Here is a 22,827-nt window from a genome sequence, read left to right as displayed (position 1 = left end):
TGAAAAGTTAAAGAAAATTAGAAAAATTTAGAAAATCTCTAGAAAGACTAATAACTTTGTAAGATCTCTTTCTAAGTGTTTTAAGTACTTTTCCTTGCTTTCTTTCCTTTTGCATATGCATGTGAGTGTGTGTCCCCTAAAATGAAAAGACAATAATTGGGATATCTTCGACACTCAAATAGTCAAACATTAAAATTTTAGGATGACAAATGGGCCTCATACACCCTTGGATAGATCTACCCTAAAAATCTACCCTCACTTTCATAACATAACAGTCAACAAAGAAGTTGAAGTATTAGAGAGGTAATCATAATGGAGCAAAGTGTAACAGTCTTGGCCTAACTCTAGTAAGTTATTATTTGCTTTAGTTTGCAAGCCTTATGACTTTGTGTCATTAAAGGTATTGAAGCCCAAACCATCTTTATACAACTATGATCGTCTTAGTACATGCTCGGTGTGAGGCCGTGACACAAAACATAATTTTTTTGAAACATTACCTTCTCAATAAATCCAAGTGGGTTAAGCATGAATGCATCTTGCAACTACTTAACTTGTTGTAATTCGTAAGCATCAATTCTGAAAGTATGCTTAATATCCTAGTCCAAAAATGACTTTTTTTTTTTTTGGTTGTAAAGTCCCTATACTCTCTCCTCCAACACAAAATGCAACCTTAAGTGTAGGTATATGTTAGCTCCTCGAAGTCGTTAGAATAATAGCAAGGAGGGGGATGTCGAAGGTAGGGCTGGTGACTAGAGTGGAGTTGTATCAAGGAAGTTATGCTAGAAGGTGCAGCTGGACATCTTCTTCTTAAGGAGAGCAAATGCTTGTTGGGTATTTTAATTTGATATTGTTTCACCCCAAAAATGAAACAAGTTGCATTTGATTTAAACTTGGTGATGGAAATCTTCTATCGTCTCTTGACGATGAAATGAAAACAAGCTCGTGAGTTTATTATCCTAGGTTTAAACAAGTTGATAGGATCCCATTTTTTCAATCCCCGCGTCTCTCCCATATGATGATATGAGGACGTAAAAAAAAGGGGGATAAATTTATCTCTTTTTTGGCATATGGGCCACTTTTAAAATTTCATTTTAAACTGGCTAACTTATTTCTTCAAAGATTTCCTTTTTTCTTTAGCTCAGTTTAATAAGCAAACTTTTGAAAGGATGCATAAACACATATGCACCTATACAAAAGACAAACATCCATCATGTATGCATGTACATATACATATATATACAAGATATGCTATATCCATATACATATGTATAATAAATTCATTGCATACATACACACACAAAACCATATGGACATGCTTAAATATTCACATAAGTATATTTTTATACATACATATATTATAATAAAATATATCACTAATAGAGATTCATACTATGCACAGGATGGAGCTTAATGCAACAAACAACAACAAATCAAGCCTTTAGTCCCACTAGGTGGGTCAGTTACATGAATTATTTTCTAACAATTTATGTGATCATGGTCAATTATTTTCCTCTATTTGTATGTGGAAGGCTGCTTTTGAGTGCCTAAGTGTGATGAAAAGGTGAGAAGGGTGGGGGTTTCTCTGGTTTCGGCATGTAATTGTTATGAGATGAGGCAATCAGAAGATTTGGAGCATGTGTTAAATAAGGGAGACCTTGCTTCTGAGGTTTGGAGGAAGGTTTCGGTGGAGGTAGGTGTTCCTTTCCTTAGGCAACAAAGTTGGAAAGAAAGAGTTCAAATGTGGTTTAATAGGGCTTCTAGGTTCTCTCAATTGGGTTCATTGATGGGTTTGATTCCTTGTTTAGTAGTTTGGAGGCTGTGGAGAAGGAGATGTGTGGCTAGAATGGGAGGAAAATTAGAGAGTAGTACTGATGTGTGGCTCTCCATTAAGTATTGGGTCGGGGTTTTGAGTAGGAACATGACAGAAATGGTTCAGTTAAAGGATGCTGATTTTCGGATTTTGCAGAATCTGGAAGTGCAAATTGTGAATAAAAGAATTAAAACTATGCAAAGTGTAAGATGGCTAAAACCGAGGCAAGGGAGGTTGAAACTAAATTTGGATGGGAGCAGCCTGGGGAACCCAGGGCCGGCGGGTGGTGGTGGCATCCTTAGAGACCATACAGGTTCTTTTGTATTTGGTTTTTCAAAATATTTTGGTTCTTGTTCAAATAATGAAGCTGAATTGAGAACTGTGTTGGAAGGAATAAAGATTTGCAAACAGTTGGGTCATACCTGTATCGATATTGAATGTGATTCGAATATTGTAGTTAATTGGATTAGAGTCAGGAAGTGCTCATTGTGGTATTTGTGGGATTTTTGGGAGCAGCTTATTGGTTTATTGGAGGGAGTGGATTTTTCGATAAATCATTCGTATAGAGAAGGGAATAAAGTAGCAAATGCCTTGGCTCGACAAGGTGCTATGGGGAGGAATAGTGTGTTTACAAATAGTAGTCAACTCCCTAAAGTTAGCAATGGTTTGTATAAATTGGAGAAGATGGGTATGGCTTATATGAGGTATGTTTAGCTGATATCTTTTGGTTTTTGCTCATGCTTTTTGCTGTTTTTTCTTTTGTTTTGTTATGTTGTGTGAGTTTTGTTTTGTAGGTCCTAATTTGTTTTGTTTTGTTTGGACTTGTAACCCGGTTTTGGCTGGATGTTGGTGTTGTTCTTTGGGAGATTTTTAACGTTTGTCTTTTATTATCTCTCATTGATTGTCTTGTAACCACGGTATTTCTCCGCCAAAAGTGAGGGTTTATCAATAAATAAATGGAGGTACCGCCCTTCCTTAAAAAAAAAAAAAAAAAAAAAATTTGGTCAATTTCCTCTAAAAAATTTAGAACTATTAAATCCTTACTCACTATCTCATTTTATTTTAGGTTACCCCTAGCCCTACCCCTTCTATTGCCTCTCACAATAACTATTTCACTCTTCCTCACTAGCGCATTATGTGGCCTACATTGCAAGAGCCCAAAACATCCAAGTCTCCCTCCCTTATCTTGTCTTCTGTAGGAGCTACACCTAATTTATCACGAATATGTTTATTTTTTAATTTATATTTTAATGCTATACCATTAATCTATCTAAGCATTATCATCTCAACAACTTTTATTTTTTGAACATGCTGTTTCTTAAGTCCCACTAGGTGGGGTCGATTACATGAATAATTTTCTGCCAATTTATATGATCTTGGACAATTTCCTTCAATAAATTCAAGGGTATTAATTAAATCCTTACTCACTATCTCATTCTAAGTTATTTTAGGTCTACTCTTATCCCTACCTCTTGCACTGCCCCTTACAGTAACTAATTCGTTCTTCCTCATTGATGCACTACCTGGCCTATGTTGCAAGTGCCCAAAACATTTGAGTTGCCCCTCGCTTATCTTATCTTCTACAAGAGGTATACCTAACTTATCATGAATATGTTAATTTCTTAATTTATCTTTTAACATTATACCACTCATCCATCTAAGCATTCTCATCTCGACAACTTCTTTCTGAATATGATGTTACTTAGTTGCCCAACATTCTAATCCATATAGCATCACTGGTCTTACAATCATCCTATAAAATTTTCCTTTTAATTTTAAGTATATTTTACGATTACAAAGCACACTCGAAGCACTTCTCCATTTTACTCTACCAATTTTAACTTTATAAATTACATATTTTTTCAATTTCTCCTTCAGCTTGCATAATAAATCTAAGATATCGAAATTTGTTAATGTTGTTGATTTCTTCATCATCAAGTTTAACTTTGTTTTCAATATTTCTTCTACTATTGCTGAAATTTCATTTCATATATTCTGTCTTATTTCTACTTATCCTAAAACCTCAAGATTCTAAAGTTTCTCTCCATAATTCTAACTTAAATTCCACTCCACCCCTAGTTTCATCAATTAAGACAATATCATCTACAAACAACATGCATCATGGGACCACATTTTGAATACTTCTAGTCAGTTTATCCATCACTAAAGTAAAAAAGATAAGAACTCAAAGCTAATCCTTGATGTACACCTATTGTGATGGGAACTTCCCTAGTCTCTTCACTTATAGTCCTAACACTAGTCATTAGTGTATCATACATATCATTAATGATATTAGTATACCCACTACATACACCTTTTCTTTTTCTTTTTTTAAACCCACCACATAACTTCCCTAGGTACCTATCATACACTTTCTCTAAGTCAATAAATGTCATATGCAAGTACCTCTTCTTTTTCCTAAACATTTCCATTAATCTTCTTAAAAGATATATAACTTTATAGTAGACTTCCCAGGTATAAAACTAAATAATTTTTTAAGATGTTTGTTTCTAACCTTAATCTCTGTTCAACTATCATTTCCCACAGTTTCATTGTATATAGTTTTGTATATCTCCTTTATTTTTGTATATAGCTACTAAAGCGTTTTTCCTCCATTCATTTGACATTTTTTTAGTTTTTATAATTGTGTTAAACAAATTAGTTAACTATATAATTCCTTTATCACCTAAGCATTTCCAAATTTCAATTTGAATGTTATTAGGTCCAACAACTTTTCCATTTTTCATCTTTTTTATTAACAAACTTAACTTCGTTAACTACAATTTTATGAATAAATACCATATTTTTAGTCTTTTCCTTATTTGTCAATTGTAAAATTAAACCTTTTAGTTGGTTTTCATCAAATATCTTACTAAAGTAATTTCACCATCTTTTTTTTTTCTTTTTACGAAGATAATATCATCTTCACTTATACACTTTCCATTACCAAGTCCTTACTCTTTCTTTCTCTAGTTATAACAAGTTTAGATATGTCTCGTTCTCCTTTTTTTTTTTTTTTGTATCTAATCTAGTATACAAATTATTAAATGATCTATATTTAGTTTCACTAACGTCATTTTTTTGCACATTTTCTCACCTTTTTTAACTTTTCAAAGTTTTCCATGTTTCTACATTTTTGTCATGTTTTATACCAAAATTTTTTTTTTTTTTGTTTACAACTTTTTGGACATCTTGATCCCACCATCAACTTTATTTGCTATTCAAAAATTATCCTCTTGATTCACCTAAATTTTTTTTTTCTATTTTTTAACAGAGCTAACTATTTTACTCCAAAGAGTGTTTATGTCTACACTATCCTTTATAATTAATTGTTATTTTGATCATTTTATATTTAAATTTTATTAATTTTCTCCCTTTAGGTTCCACCACCTAGTTCCCTTATACTGGTTTATTTTATCCCTTCTCTTCTATTTCTTAATACATATATCTAATACTAAAATTTTATGTTATGTTGTTAAATTTTATGTTATGTTGTTAAACTTTCGTTTGGGATAACTTTACAATCCTTATATGATAAACAATCTAATCTCTTAGTTAAGAAAAAATCTATTAGACTTTTATTTTATCCATTTTTTAAGGTTATTGAGCGTTCTTCTCTTTTCTTAAAATAAGTATTAATTGTAATAAAATCATATGACATGACGAAATCTAAGATCATCTCCCTAAACTCATTTTTATCTCCATATCCACACCCTCCCTTTATCTACTCATAACTTTTACTATCATTTTCAACGTGTCCATTGAAATGAACTCTTACGAATAATTTTTGCAGTCTTTGGTATGTCTTGTATAATATTATCCATATCTTCCCAAAATTGTCTCTTAATATTTTCTACTAAGTCTACTTGAACAACATAAATACTAATGACATTTATTATCTCTTGGTCTAAGACTATCTTGATTTTTATAATTTTATCCTCTACTCTTTTGACACCTACAATGTTATCTTTGTTAGCCCATTCATGTGGGTGCATTTATTTCTGCTTGGGAAGGTGCAACCTCCTGGTGCATGCGTAGCCTCAAGCATGCCTATTTCTTTATTGCTGCTCTATTTTAATGCTCCTCTTTGGTAAATAAATACACTGCTGTGTAAAGGAAAGTGTGTGAGAAAATTTACAAGTGCAGAATCAGTGAGCTGTGTGGGAGAGGCAGAGAGGTTTGAGCTTGAGTTGAGTGAGAGTGTGTACTCCTCCTCTATTGTAATTTTTCTCATTGATCATATAGTGAGACTCCCTCTTTCTCGTGGACGTAGACCGAGTTTGGCCAAACCACGTAATGCGTTTGTGTTCTATGTGATTGTATGTGTTGTGATTGTATTTTGACTATCCTTTTTTCCCTAACAACTGGTATCAGAGCACTTGGAGAGGGTGAGGAGCGTGATTGAAAATTTAATCTTACCATCGGGTCAGCGACGATGAGACAAAGTTGGGACAGCGAACCACGTCGCAGAGGCGTGAACGACATCTTCATGCGATGCTCTACCAGCTCCTCGTTGCTTTCACACGAAGATTATGCACAACTACTGATCGTGTTGATGGTGTCGGAGCTCTCCATCGCGAGTTATTGTAGTGTCTGGTGAGGTCTTGTGAAGATGAGACAAAGCATAAGGTGAAGGAAGAAGACAATTGAGTCTTCCCACACCATTCACATTTAATGGGTCACATCATGGTTTTTTATTAAATAAAAAGAAATCAAAAGCACACATCACTTCTTACCACTCCTTTATTAAACAAAAAAAGGAGGGGATTACCCCTGGGCGCTGGCTCGGGTGGCAAGGGCGACCTGGCTGAGGCTGTGACCTAGGTTAGCTGCTCGGGATCGATTCTTGCTGCCTTGAGCAAATCTCGATTTACCTTCCTACAGAGTCTTGGGGTGGGTTTTGTGGGGCGTGGGGATTAGTCTCGGCTGTGATGCATCACAGGGTAATCTGGTAGATGCCGGCTGGGGATACCCGGACGATATCCAAAAAAAAAAAAAGAAAAAAAGAAAGGAGGGGATCCACCTGCACAAATAATTACAAGTGGGAGAAGTGTGCAGGAGGAAGTGCTTGCTGACACGCCACATCCAGAGATCCTATTTGTCCACATCACTAGTGGGCCTATCTGCCACGTCACCAGTGGGGCCCACTTACCACATCATCAGTGGACCCACATATCGGTTCAAATCCAATCCTAGCTATTTTGGCCGTTTTGGATGCATTGGTGTGCTCGATTTTGCTAAAATCGGCCTCTAAGTTGTTATTTTATAATGAATGATAATTTATTCAAGTTTGGCATGGAGAAATTTGAAGGCCGAAACAATTTCAGTTTATGGTAGAGTACAGTCAAGGATATCTTGATTCAAGGTGACTTGATCAAGCCACTAAATGGGAAGAATCTAGATAATATCAAAGATGATGATTGGGTAGAGATGGAAATGAAAATGGTTAGTACCATTTATTTATGCTTGTCAAATGAAGTTAAATATTCTGTGTTAGATGAATCATCACCTGTTGAGCTATGGGAAAAATTAGAATAGAGATACATGTCAAAATCTCTAACTAACAAGTTATTTCTGAAGACGAAACTCTATCAGCTAAAAATGGAGGAAGGGGTAAATATTTTTTACCACATAAATGATTACAACAAGATCATGACTGAGTTAATGAGTCTTGGTGTAAAAGTTGAAGAAGAAGAAGATAAATCGCTTCTTCTCCTAGCATCTTTACCACCTTCTTATGATAGTCTTGTCACAACATTGCTTGTTGGTAAGGAAACCTTGAATTGGGAAGAAGTGATGGCATCACTACAGGATACTGACACCATGAGAAAGCCAACCGTTAACCTCCAAGGGCGTGCCTTGGTCACACAAGGTGAGAAACATACCAAGGGTAGAAATCAAAATCGTGAAAGATTGAGAAGCAGGCAGTCCAAATCAAAAGCTCTAGGAAATTCCAACAACACTAAGAACAAAAAGTAGATCGAGTGTTGGAATTGTGGCAAGATTGGCCAAACATCTCTCTTTCAAGGAGGCAGCGGGGCTTCAACTTCCCCTGGGGGTATTGTACTACGAAAGGAAGTTGATCATGGATTATCAATAAGCCTAAATTTTATTTTTCCCAGGTCGATGCTCAAGCAAAAATCAATGTTAATCCCAGAAGAAGGAGCCAGAAAATAAGACCAAAGCAAATATTGCCTCTTCTTCAAGAGAAGGAGATGCACTGCTATGCTCTTTGGAAAGGAATGGAGAGTCTTGGGCATTAGACTCTGGAGCCTCGTTTCACGCAACAGGCAACAAAGAAATGCTTAACAGGTATATACCCGAAAATCTTAGCAATGTTTATCTTGGTGATGACAAACCTTGTGAAATTGCAGGAAAAGGAGAAGCAAAAATAAATTTGATAGGTACCACCTAGAGTTTGACTGATGTCAGATTCATCCCTCATCTTAAGAAAAATTTAATATCTGTTGGACAGCTTGCAAGTGAATGTTACACTACAACCTTTTGTGGCGATAGTTGGAAAATTTCCAAAGGTGCAATGACATACTTGTGCGGTAAGAAAACTGATACTCTTTATATGACCATAAATGCTTGCATGTCTATTTTAGTTTTTGCAGGGAATGAAGATTCAAACCTATGGCACTAGAGACTTAGTCACATGAGTGAAAAAAGGTTTGAAAATCATGAACTCAAAGGGAAAGATACCAGGTCTCTAGTCTGCTAATATTGACCAATGCGAGAGTTGCATCCTCGGCAAATAGAAAGGAGTCAACTTTCAGACATTCGGCAGAACTCCAAAGAAAGAAAAATTGGAGCCAGTGCACACCAATGTTTGGGGACCGAGCCCAATTTCATCCATTGGCGAGAAATCCTATTTCGTCACCTTTATTGATGACCATTCGAGGAAGGTATGAGTTTATTTCTTAAGACAAAAATCCGACGTGTATGATATTTTTAGGAAATGGAAGGCCATGGTGGAAAATGAAACAGACTTCAAAATCAAAAAACTGAGATCAGACAATGGTGGTGAATATTAAGATAGATAATTCAAAATGTTTTTCTACGAGCATGGGATCAAACTTGAAAGAACTGTACCAGGTACACCCCAACACAACGGCGTAGCAGAATGAATGAACAAAACCTTGACTAAGAGAGCTAGAAGTATGCGATAACAAGCAGGTTTAACAAAGTAGTTTTTGGTAGAAGCAATCAATATAGCTGCTTATCTAATCAGCTGAAGTCTATCAGTACCATTGCAGTTCCAATTACCAGAGGAGGTATGAAGCAAAAAGGAGGTAAAACTTTCACATTTAAAAGTTTTTTGTTGCGTTGCTTGTGTACATATTAGTGATCAGGCTAGGTGTAAGATTGATCCAAAATCTAAAAAATGCACACTCCTTGGATATGGTGAAGATGAGTTTGGTTACCACATCTGGGATGACCAAAACAAGAAAATAATCAGGAGTTGAGATGTTGTTTTCAGTGAAAAGGTTATGTACAAAGACGCAACATTATCAAGTAATCCCATACTAAATAACCCCGATATTATAGAGTTGGATGATTACACTAACAGAAATGTGGCACAACATACTATTAATAATTCCTAGATAGAGGAATCTATCATAGAGTGCATTGAAGCATCACAAACTCCAACTCCGGTATTAAGGAGGTCTTCCCGACCGCATATACCAAATATGAGATATTTGGATTACTTGTTACTAACTGATGCAGGTGAACCAGAGTGCTATGATGAAGCATATCAGGTGGATGAGGCTAGCAAATGGGAACAGGATTTGAGAGCTAGCTAGATTACCCAAAGGGAAAGAAGCTCTTCAAAACAAATGGGTGTACCGCATAAAAGAAGAGCATGATGGTTCGAGAAGAAACATAACAAGACTCGTGGTCAAAGGCTTCCAACAAATAGAAGGTATTGACTACTCAGAAATCTTCTCATCAATTGTAAAACACACGACCATTCGGTCAGTTTTGAGCATTGTTGCAGCAAAGAATTTACACCTCAAGCAGTTAGATGTAAAAACTGCTTTCCTCTATGGTGATCTAGAGGAGGAGATATACATGCACCAATCTGAAGGTTTTGCAGAGAAAGGCAAAAAAAAAAAACCTTGTTTGCATGTTGAATAAGAGTTTGTATAGTTTGAAACAGGCTCCAAGGCAGTGGTATAAGAAATTTGACGGCTTCATACAAAAGAATGACTACTGCAAATGCAATGCTGATCATTGTTGCTATTTCAATAGGTATAAATCAAGTTACATAATTCTTTTGCTTTATATTAATGACATGCTAACTACAGGATCAGACATGGACGAGATTAGAAAATTGAAAAGGCAGTTGTCCACTGAATTTGAAATGAAAGACTTAGGTCCAACAAAACAAATGCTTGGGATGAGAATCACTAGAGATAGAAGGAGGGAACCTTGCAGTTGTCTCAAGCCGAGTACATTAGGCGGATTCTCAGAAGGTTCAACATGAGTGGTGCTAAGACAATAAGCACACCATTAGCCGGTTATTTCAAGTTATCAAAGACTCAATCTCTGGAGTTAGAGGAAAAGAAGACAGAAATGGAAAAAATCTCATATGCTTCAGTTGTAGGAAGCTTAATGTACACCATGTTTGCACGAGACCAGATCTCAGTCATGCAGTGGGAACCGTCAGCAGATTCATGTCGAATCTAGGAAAAATCCATTGGGAAACGGTAAAATGGATAATACGATATCTCCAAGGTACAATTAATAAGGCAAAAGTGATATGACATTGCAGGGATACGTAGATGTAGAATTTGCTAGAGATATCGATCATAGAAGAAACACTACTGAATATGTATTCACAGTAGGTGCTACTGCCGTTAATTGGGTATCACAGATACAGAAAACTGTTGCACTATCCACTATAGAGGCATAGTATGTAGCCATGATAGAAGCTAGCAAAGATATGATTTAGTTACAGGGTTTGTTGACAGAGTTGGGTTTCAAGCAGGTGAAGAGTGTTCTGCATAGTGACAATCAGAGCACCACACATTTGGCGAAGAATTCAGCATTCTACTTAAAGACCAAGCACATTGGACTCCGCTATCACTTCATCATATCTCTTCTAGACGAAGGGGTATTAGCAGTTGAGAAGATACTTGGTAGCCAAAACCCAGCAGACATGTTGACAAAGACAGTGACTAAAGAGAAATTGGAGCTATGTTCAGATTTAGTGGGTCTCCTAGATCTATGAAATCATCCAGAAGATGATCATTGCATAAACACCTCAGCAAGGGGGTGCAGACACTCTCGCGAGGGGGTGTGGACGCCTAAAGACTAGGGCAAGGACACAGTGTTGCACACTAGAGCAACGGACACTTGGTTGCCCCCACATGTTTGGAGGGGGTGATTTAGTAGCCCACTCATGTGGGTGCATTTATTTTTGCTTGGGAAGGTGCAACCTCGTGGAGCATGCGCAACCTCGAGCATGCGTATTTCTTTATTGTTGCTTTATCTCAATGCTCCTCTCTGGTAAATAAATACACTGCTTTGTAAAGGAAAGTGTGTGAGAAAATTTACAAGTGCAGAATCAGTGAGCTGTGTGCGAGAGGCAGAGAGAGGTTTGAGCTCGAGTTGAGTGAGAGTGTGTTCTCCTCCTCTATTGTAAATTTTCTCATTGATCATATAGTGAGACTCCCTCTCTCACGGGGACGTAGGCCGAGTTTGGCCAAACCACGTAATCTGTTTGTGTTCTGTGTGATTGTATGTGTTGTGTTTGTGTTTTGACTATCCCCTTTCCTCTAACAATCTTGTAAGTTTTTTTTTTCTAAATTAATAATTTCTATCTCATTCTTATGTTTTTCTTTTCCAGTATACAAAAGTTTAAATCCTCATATTTTAATTTCTCTAGCTTTCTCCCTCATCGAATTCGTTTATTGAAAAGAACATTAGATAATTTTTTTTAATCATACTTTTACCCGTAAGTGTCCCTATATTCCAAGTTGCTAATATAATCTTAGTCTCTTGAACTAATTTCTTTACCCACCCACGTCTAGAATGATGCAAAAACCTTGCATATTTGACACAGTATATGGACACCAACATGTAATTAAGTATAGACTATCAAAATTTTGCTAAGAGACATTCAATAATTTTTTATGCTATAAGAATTAACATCAATCACATAATTCATAAAAAAACAACATGAACTTTCAAAATAACACTAAGTTCATCAATAAAATTGTCTAGAAATTCTCTACAAAAATTCAACATCATTTGTTTCGTATCTCAAGCATTCAATCACAAAATTTGATTGTAATATAGGGATATCACAAACTTATAATTTTCATGAAATTCATAAAATAATTTAGCATCAAAGTTAGAGTATCCTTATATTGTAGTCAAATGTTTTTCATGCAATAGGTTTAGTTTAACGACCCTCCTCTATGCTTCTTTAGTAAAACCATCCTATAAAAGCTCCTTATAATTGTTTAATCTGTTTCTTAAATTGGTAATATTATAATTGAATTAATATTTTTCATAATTTCCTTTAATAACTGAATTAATAATTTTGGTAATCATTAATCATTGAACTACTTTTGTAATTTAATTTTTTAATTACTTTTAATATTAATTTAATAATTTAACAATATTTTTTTAATAATTTTTACAGTTGTTGGTAGTACATGGATTAATTTATGAGACAATAAATAAAATGATTAACATTTTGAAAACTATTCATCAATAAAATGATTAGTATTTGAAACCTCTTCATAAGTTTAAAGTTTAAAATTTGTAACTATAAATAGTTCTAGAACTAATATTTGTAATCCTTAATAATAATTGAATCAATAATTTTTGTGTCTACTAATTGTTATTGAATTAATTTATGAAATACAAAATTTAATAATTAACATTTTAAAATATTTTCATAAGTTGACTGATGCTATTTAAAGTACTTCTATAGTTGAACTACGAAGTTGAAGTCATGCAACTGAGTATAGACTATCTAAATTTGGATAAACCGTAATTTTTCAATAATAGGAGAAGATTAATTATATATTTCAAAAGCAACATGAACTTTCAAAGAAATACAAAATTCAACAATGAAGTTAATTAAGCATAAACTGCAAAAATTTATCACTCCTTTCATATTGAAGCGTTCAATAAATTTAATTGTAACGTAGGGACATTACGAAATCAAAAAATTTATGTTCATTTCATCATTTAGTATCAAAATAAAAATATTACAACAACAACAACAACAAAACCAAGCCTTAGTCCCACTAGGTGGGGTCGGCTATATTAATCAGTTCCATCAATTTATGTGATCATGAACCATTTCTTTTGATAGATTCAAGGATATTAAATTCTTACTATTTTTCCCAAGTTATTTTAGGTCTACCCTACCCCTTCTACTACCCCCCACAATAACTAAGTCACTCTTCCTCACAGGTGCACTATGTGACCGACGTTGCAAGTGTCCATGTCATCTTAGTCGTTATTCCCTTATCTTATCTTCTATAAGAGCTACACCTAGCTTACCACGAATATGTTCATTTCTTAATTTATCTTTCAATGTTATACCACTCATCTATCTAAGCATTCTCATCTCGGCAACTTTTACTTTTTGGATATTATGTTTCTTCATTGTCCAACATTCCTATCCATATAACATAGCTGGTCTTATAGCTATCCTATAAAAATTCCCTTTCAATTTTGAGGGTATTCTACAATCACAGAGCACACATGAAGCACTTCTCCATTTTACCTAACCTGCTTTAACTTTATGCATTACATCATCTTCGATTTCTCCTTCAGCTTGCATAATAGATTCAAGGTATCGAAATCTACAAGTGTTATTTATTTATTTATCATCAAGTTTAACTTTGTCTCCAATATTCTACCTATCATTACTAAAATTACATTTTATATATTCTGTCTTATTTCTACTTATTCTAAAGCCTTTAGATTCCAAAACTTCTCTCCATAATTCTAACTTAGCCTCTACTCCATCCCTAGTTTCGTCAATTAATATAATATCATCTGCAAACAACATATACCATTGGACCTCTTTTTGAATACTCTAAGTCAATTGATCCATCACTAAAGCAAAAAGATAAGAACTCAAAACAGATCCTTGATGTACAACTATGGTGACTGGAAATTCTCTAGTTTCTCTATTTATAGTCCTTACACTAGTCATTACTCCATCGTACATATCTTTAATGACATCGGTCTACCTACTACATGCACCCTTTTTTTCTAAAACCAGTCATAGAACTTCTCTAGGTATCCTATCATATGCTTTCTCAAAGTCAATAAATATCATATGCAAGTCCCTATTCTTTTCCCTAAACTTTTCCATTAATCTTTTTAAAAGATAAATAGCTTATGTGGTAGATCTCCCAGGCATAAAACCAAATTAATTTTCTGAGACCTTCGTTTCTAACCTTAATCTTTGTTCAACTACCATTTCCCATAGTTTCATCGTATGACTCATAAGTTTAATTCCACAATAGTTATTATAATTTTGAATATCTCCTTTATTTTTGTATATAGGTATTAAAATGCTTTTCCTCCATTCATCTAACATTTTCTTAGTTTTTACAATTGTATTAAATAAATTATTTAATCATATAATTCCATTTTCACCTAAGCATTTCGAAACTTAAATGGGGATGTTATCTAGTTCCATAGCTTTCCAATTTTTCATCTTTTTTAGTGGAAATTTAACTTTGTTAACTCTAATTTTGTGCATAAATCTCATATTTTTAGTATTTTCCTCATTTGACAATTCTAAGTTTAATCCTTCTATTTGATTTCATTAAACAACTTACTAAAGTAACTTCGTCGTCTTTCTTTAATGACTTCGTCCTTAACCAAGACAATATCAAAGTAAAAATATTGCTATATTAATATCAAATAAAAATCTTAGATTATATTTAGTTTAACTATACAACGTACAACAACAAACTACGCCTTAAGTCCTATTAGGTGGGATCAATTACATGAATCCATTTATGCCAATTTTGACGATCATGTACAATTTTCTCTAACAAATTCAGGGTTATTAAATCCTTAACCACTATCTCATTTCAAGTTATTTTTAAGTCTACCACTACCTCTTTTACCGCCCCTTCTTCATTACCAATGGCTTCACCACCCCCTAAAATCGCTCAACATCACATCTATGCAATTATTTTTTCTAAAGAACAAGATTTAATTTATGCAAAAAGGCAAAAAAAAAAAAAAAAAACTTGAGATCCTCCACAATTTCCATAAGATCGGGGTGTTGGAGATAAGTTACCCAGTGCTGACATAAAGTTGGAGAAAGGCTCAATTGTGAAGGGGAAGATGGAGTATGGAAGGAGCCTGAGGAAACTGCATGATTATAGGGTTCCACAACGTTCAAACCTTGTCGGACAACAACGATAGCAGGGGAGACTTTGTTGCTAGTGGCAAACTCATTTACGCATTATAAACTTATTAGTAAATAGTATTTAAGGACAATTAATTTCAACCGATCAAATTTTTGTTTTATTTTTAGTAAAATGAAAATTTTGAAATTATTTAAGCTAATAGCACTTTAAGATTTTAAACACTAACCAATTAGAAAGTAGTAAAGTATTTAAGAAATTAAAAAAAAAAAAGAAAATTATATTTTGATTTTGGAGTCCTGTTAGGGAATGTTAATATTGTCTAATATTGTAGTATAGATATAATATATATCATGCAAAAATTAGTATATAAGGAAAAAAAACTAGTTCATTTTATTCATTTTTTTTTTTTTTCCCTTTTTCTTTCTTTTCTACCCCTCGACTTCTTAGCTCTTTCTTTTGAAAGACATATTACTTCATCCCAATTCAAAGAGGCATCTACCAATTGAGAGAGGTTGATAGTACAAGGAATCATGTGATCAAACAAAATTAATCTTGTGATTTTAATATATATATATATATATATTCCCCATATAATATAAGAAAACTGTTAAAAATTCAAAATCATTAGAGTTCACGTCGATCTATATTCTACATACATATACCTCATGCACAAAAACTAAGATCGAAAAAAATCAAACTCATAGTAAATTAACTACCTCCATTGAGCCACAAAAGTAGAGACGAAGAGTTCTTAGAACACTCTGCTTCAACAAAATAATAAAAAAGCGCGCTCTCGCCCGTTGCATTAACTGTAACATAACCGCCATATTGAGAAAACTTCACCAAGGGTTGTCCAGGCAAGTGTAAAATCCTATCACTTGTCTTTAATTCAAATTGCATAGGATCTTCAACATTCTTTATGATATGTTTAATTGGCTTAAAATCACTAGTATTGATACTAGAATTCTTAAGCAACTTGACCTTATGAAGATAGCCAAGTACTTCGCCTTGCCTCATGCTATAGCTTTGAGGCAGAGAGCATGAGACAAAAAGAAAAAAGATAAAACTTAAACAAGTAGCCAAGTTTTTCATGGTTTTCTTCCTTTCTATTTAGGTTGTGGCAAAAGGAGGAGAAGGGTGATGATATGAGAATGAAGCAACTCAAGCACTCCGCTAGTTGCTTTATAAATGGGTAGAAGAATTATTGTTTAATAGAAGGAACATTAAGAATATCGGTACAGACAATTGCACATGGAGTATGAAAAAAAAAAATATTATATTTACTTTCAATTAAAAAGTATGAAAAAAAATAATGAATGATTTAATCGAAAAAGTTAATTTTGGATATTAAAATATTTTCTTAATATGTTGCGAAAACAATTGAAAACTACAAAATCTAGTTTTCAATTATTTTGCAAACAAGTGAAGACTATTAATAGAAACAAAAAAATTGGCACATAAACAAACACATTTTCATAATATGTTTATTCATTATTGTTATTAGCCACCAGTATAGTTGATGCAACACATATGATTGCATACCTCTATTTTGGACAATAAAATTAAGTATTTGGAAACAATTAATATAATATTGTGTTGAAATTTATTTGAATTCACACAAATTCAAATCCAAAGTTTAAATTCGATGTTATCAAACATTGCCTAAATGTCTTGTTCAGAATTTGACCATAGCCAAATAGTTGGCTTCAAGGTCCCATGAGTTCGACATATAACATTATAAAGATTTTAAAGCTTAATTACCTAAAAAAGCACAACACAATAGAAAATCAAACTTGCATCCAATTTAAAAGAAAACAATTGTTTTGCACATGCTTATTGTTGAAAAATTACTTCACACATGCTTATTGTTGAAAATTTGTGGTCATGCCTATCGATTTTAGCAAAATAATTTTATATCTTATTTTTTCAATTCATAGACTTCAAATACCTAAATTTAGCATTCCAAATAGCCTAATTTAAGGCGCACTACGCGCTCAGTCTCACTTGAGAAGTGGTTTTAGACTGCTAGACTTTTATTTATTTATTTATTATTTATTATATGTGTACATGTTCAATTTAGGAACTAATTAAAAAATAAACAAGGTATTGAGGTATACGGGACTAGTCTTCAATGTTGATTTTTTCTATATTGAGTAAATAAATGCATAAATAAAAAGAAATAATAATAGACCTTTTTTATTTCTCGATAAGCAGACCGTGGGGGCATGGGGGGCGGTATCTGCTTTTGACTAATAGAAAATCTCTCTCTTTTGTCTCTCCTGACCAATTTGCGCAAGTTATTCATTTTAGAGTTTTGGCCAAATCTAGGGCTTTGAGTTGCATCTGCAGCACTGAGCGAGGAAATAGTCAACTGCAAATTTCACCTAGGTAAATAAATGCATAAATAAAAAAGGTTGATTGATAATTTATTAATTTTGAATTATGAAAATTTGAAATATCACGACTTTTAAAAAATATGGGAGAAAAGGTTGATTGAAAGCTTATTCCAATTCTTATTAATAATAGATATTTTTTTTCTAAAAAAATCATGTTAATTAATTTTACAAACTTCCCTCATTCTCTATAATCATAACACTCATAAAAAATATTATTTTATGTTTTCCTTTTCCAAAAATTCATATACGCGAAGTGTCACATGTTTCTTAAATTTTTGAGATTGTATGAAAAATATTGAAACAATAAAAATTGGTTTTTTTTTTCTTTTTTTAACTTTTGCTTTCTATACAAATGTTAGAAAAATAAAAAAATAAGGTGCCATTTTTGTAAATTTTTAATGATCAATTAAGAACGCCAAAGACACATTAATTAAAAACAAACTTGTACATAAAATAAAATCCTAATTACAATAACAACAAAAACAAGTCTTAAGTCTCATTAGGAGGATCATACTCCTAAATCTGCTGGGCTTAGGACCCAACAATTCCTTTATTAAATTCTTTTAAATCAGCCTCCAATAAGGCTCCATCCTTTTGATAACAAAAGAATAAATTTATTCAATAGATTTGAAAATATATGAAAAGGAGAATAAGACATCTCCTTAGAGAAAATATAGAACAAACCAAATGAAAAATAAAATTAGAAAAAAAAGAAAAAGAAACAAGAGGAATCACAAAATTAACAATAAGAATATTCTTGACACTTTGGGTGTCTTAGGGCATATGCCATGGTTTTAAATTGAGGTAGCAAACAGCGTAACGTAACCGTAACGGGAAGCAAGAGTAGCAGATGTTACATAACAAGAAGCGGGTGTAACGACTGAATTTTTTTGAAACACACAATCTGGGGCATATTAGCGCACTTGCATGTTTTAAGCTTTTAGCTCTTATTAGTAGTGTATTTTGGATATTTTAGTTCGAGTAACTAAGTTATTTGGTGAGGGCAACAAGTTTACATTTGTTTTAAACCACCATTTATAGAAATATTACGTGTGTGTGTGTGTGTATTTATACTTCTCGTTGTTCTTATTTGTAATAAATTCTTATATGTACTAACTTAATTAATAAAACAAAATATATTATACACTCCATTAATCTATTAGACACATAAAACATTCGAATAATACGAATATAAAATAGTTAGAAAAGAAAGAAGATTGAAGTTGAAAAATATAAAACGTAAATATCACACTACTAATATTATCAAAATAAAATGTTGTCCTAACAGGTTAGTATTTTCAAATTATTAATTGATGTATCTATTGTTAGTATTTAAAGAAATAGTAAATTTTGTATCATTGTCTTCCTCTTTGTAATCTTTTCCCCCTCTTGCCACTTGGTATATTGATAATAATATATGAAAGAGAGGGAAAAAGTGAGAAGAAAAAGTAAAAAATAAAAATTTTTTTTAGTGTAACAGTCCTGTGACGGTTACATAACGACTGTAGCGGCCTTTGCGAAATCGTCGCGGTCCGTAACGGTCACTACAGCTGTGATTTTTCTTCCCATTGATTTCGCGATGTAATGGTATCGATAACCCAAAAAACGACGTTACGTAACAGCATTACGTAACGGTCGCGGCCTTTATTTAAAATCATGACATATGCATGCCTTTGTGTAATGGTCTTGGCCTCGATTCTTATGAGATATTGTTCGCTTTGGTCCACTAATCTCACAAGTTTATCTTATAAAAGGCGCTTCACTTAGTTGGAGCCTAAGTTCTTTTAAGTTCAAGATCTCCCTCGCATATATCTTATGTAAGACTGTAGCATGCTTGCTTATACAATCTTCAAATTGAGAACTTTGACATGATCAATATTTGCAGATTCTTTTTGCTTGGTTGTATCAATTCAAAATAGTTTTGTTCCCATTATAGTGAAAAATATAGGCTTTCTCATGGCCCCGAGTGGCATTCAAAATATGAAACTCAAGATAACAAAGGCACAAATGCCAATGTTCTTGGTATGATATCACGCCAAACATTATCAAAGTACTTATCCATTTTGAGTAGCAACCGAACATCTTTCATTAAACATGTGCAGTAGCATTATCAATCCAAGATTAGATGTATAAAAGACCCAAAGTCTATGATCCAACTTCTGCAAAAATAGTTACTCACTGGAGCTAGGTTACTCTGGTGGATTTCTAGGTTAGGCGGTATTATGTGGGTGCCCAGAATGCAATTATGCAGACATAAATTTTATTTTACAGCTGATACGCCATTAATGGACCTATAATAATCCTAACTCTTGAAAATTGTACTATTATCCCACTGCTCCAGCTATTCTACCAATTCTAACATTGCAAAGTGACACAACTTTTAAAAAAGAAGAAATCTGCTTGAGCATTAACCCTATAACAATCAAGGGTAAAAACGAGCACGGCCAGACTACAATACATAGGAAAATCTTTAAATAGAACTAGGGATGTCCAAAATGAAAATGGCTAGTCTAGAAAATATAAACTGTTTGTACCGATATAAACAGTTTGGCCTGAATTTCTAGAAAGATCAATCATTTTTTCGACATGTTAAATTAAATCCACATCCACCAATAATTCCACCCTAAGGAACAGCTATCAATAATCTCAGAACACTGTATACTGATCATTAACCCAAGGAACAACTATCAATACTGAGTTCCAACAAGCTCAAGAATAGAAGAAACTAAGGATATGCTATTTGATTGGAAGTAAGTGTACAAACACAGGTACAATAACATATAATGAAAATCAAATCATTACATAAACACACGAATAATGTGGGCACTAATAATTGAGACATAATTTTATATATGTTGAACCTTATAATGGAATGCAGGAAAAAATGAGGCTGTAATAAAGTTAAAGATTAAGAATTTATTGTCATCGTCATCCTACTTTGCTTTCACCAAAATCAAAATCAATATCTAGCAATGGAATATTCTTCAAAATGTCACAGGCACAAACTTATCGAGTTACACCATGAAATAATTGGTTCATCAAGGTACATGATGATGCAGGCGCATTTGTCAACCCGAATGGCATCACCAATAATTCATATGCCCCATACCACGTCACACAAGTAGTCTTCGGCTCATTCCCATCAGCAATCCTTACCTGATAGTTGCTTGATCTCAAGTCGAGTTTAGTGAAGTACTTGGCATGACTCAAGTGATCCAACAAATTAGCAATTGACGGAATAGGATGCTTGTTGCGCACTATCACCTTGTTGAGCGCGTGGTAGTCTACACACATCCGCATGCTCCCATCATGCTTCTTCTGAAACAACACCAGTGCTCCGAACGGTGCTTTGGAAGGGCGAACACATCCTGCTTCCAACAATTCATCAAGTTGTTTCCTCAACTCTTCTAGCTCCAGAGGCGCCATCCGATATGGTCCCTTAGTAGGTGGTTTCACTCCTGGCAACAACTCGATCTTATGCTCCACAACCCGTCGTGGAGGCAATCTGTGAGGCAGCTTATCCAACATCACCTCCTTGTACTCATCCAACATCGCTTGGATGGTCGTAGGCACCAGCTCTTAATTTACTTCTTCATCTACCACTACCCTGGCTAGATATTTCTACTCACTCTTTCTTAATCCCTTCTTGAGTTGCATGGCTGAAAGGAACTTACCATCCTCTCCTTTCGTTGCAACGACTTGCACCATGTAAGGGTGATGTTCCATCAGATACAGGGAAGCAGCAGAAGGCATCAGCATTGCCTTCGTTCCCCTTGAGAATTTCATTCCCAAAATGACTGAAAATTCATCCAATGGCACCGCTGTGAAATTCGCATGACCTTCCTACTGTCCAAGTTTCATAGTCACTTGCTTGGTTACTCCCAGAGTAGGCTGGGCTATAGAATTAATTGTTTTCATGCGTCCTGTATCTTTCTCCAAGGATAAGTTGAGTCTCCATGCTTTTGGCAGCGAAACAAAATTATGAGTAACCCTGGTATCCACCATAGCGCGGGTACTCTTCCCATTGATCCAAAAGTCCACAAACAGCAGTCCTTTTGCTCATGTAACTTTCAGTGCTTTTGCCTACTTTTCCAATGCGTTCACTTGCCGCATTGCACCCATCCTCAGGGTATCATCCTCTTCCCCATCGCTTTCCACTACCTACTCCGCAGTGGAAGCCTGTAAGGCATTAAGTGTTGCTTTGTGAGGGCATTCAAAAACTTTATGAGGGTCTCAATACAAGTAGCATGAAATTTTACCCTTTTCATTGGGTGTATTGAACCCTCGAGACGATGAAGCTTCCTTTGAGGTTGATTCCTTATAATCAGCTTCCCCACTCTTGGGTTTGCTCTTCTTGAAAGACTTTCCATTATTTCCCCCTCCGCCAAATTCTTTGAACGAAGCAGTATTATCACCAGCATAGTCAGTCAAGCATTCTGTGGTAGCTCGTGCAGTGGACAAGTCTTGAACTCTTTTCCTATGAAGTTCTGTTCTTGCCTATGGTTTCAACCCCTCAAGAAAATAAAATAGTTTATCCTTTTCCGACATGTCCTTGATATCCAACAATAACACCACAATTTGGCGTCACCAACCATGTACATGGTCGCAGTATCCACTTTTATCCACTTTCACTTGTTCTAAGGCCATCCTCACAACGCGAAAGTCTGCTCCATATTAAACAAGAAGTTCTCCGACTCCTTGTCATCATAGGCACCCCCATACGTCCTAGGTTCTGGTATCTTGGTCTTGCTAAACCCCGGAGCTTTAGAGTTTTCTATAGCAAGAACCATCATATTCATCTGTGCATCTAGATCAGCTATCCGAGATTGCAAAGTTTCTATAGTTGATGTTTTTGTGATTCCATCACTTCATCAACAAGTACCTCAATTGGGCCATCTCTGTGGCTACATTGTTGGCCGTTGTCTCAGCCTGTGCTTCCAGCACATTGATTCTCTCAGCATTGGTTAGTGCCATGGTCATTTACCAAAGCTTCCCAATCTCACAACGAAGGTAACTGAATTCACGTAACAATTCACCGAGCCTCGATATCAGGTGTCACAAGCCGACTATTTTCACACCTTTGTGAAAGGACCGTGTAGTGCTAATTAAAAAACTCTTACTTAACTAGTCATCCTATCATTTACCACAATTCATCCAAGAAATACTTTCATTATCATTCAATCAAATATCAACAGAAGCAGTAAACAATTATGAAAGCAATGGCAAGCAAGCAGTAAACATTGAAGCAACGTAA

The 22,827-nt window shown here is 34.4% G+C and overlaps 1 pseudogene; it reads right to left on the bottom strand.

Moving 5' to 3' along the window:
• Positions 1-22,827, bottom strand: part of LOC131163587 (uncharacterized) — a 52,920-nt pseudogene that overhangs the window by 11,726 nt on the left and 18,367 nt on the right.

Source organism: Malania oleifera, chromosome 9 (assembly GCF_029873635.1).
Source record: "Malania oleifera isolate guangnan ecotype guangnan chromosome 9, ASM2987363v1, whole genome shotgun sequence".
NCBI classification, from domain to species: Eukaryota; Viridiplantae; Streptophyta; class Magnoliopsida; order Santalales; family Ximeniaceae; genus Malania; species Malania oleifera.
Note: the sequence above shows the minus strand (reverse complement) of the source record. Positions and strands in the feature narration are given on the sequence as shown.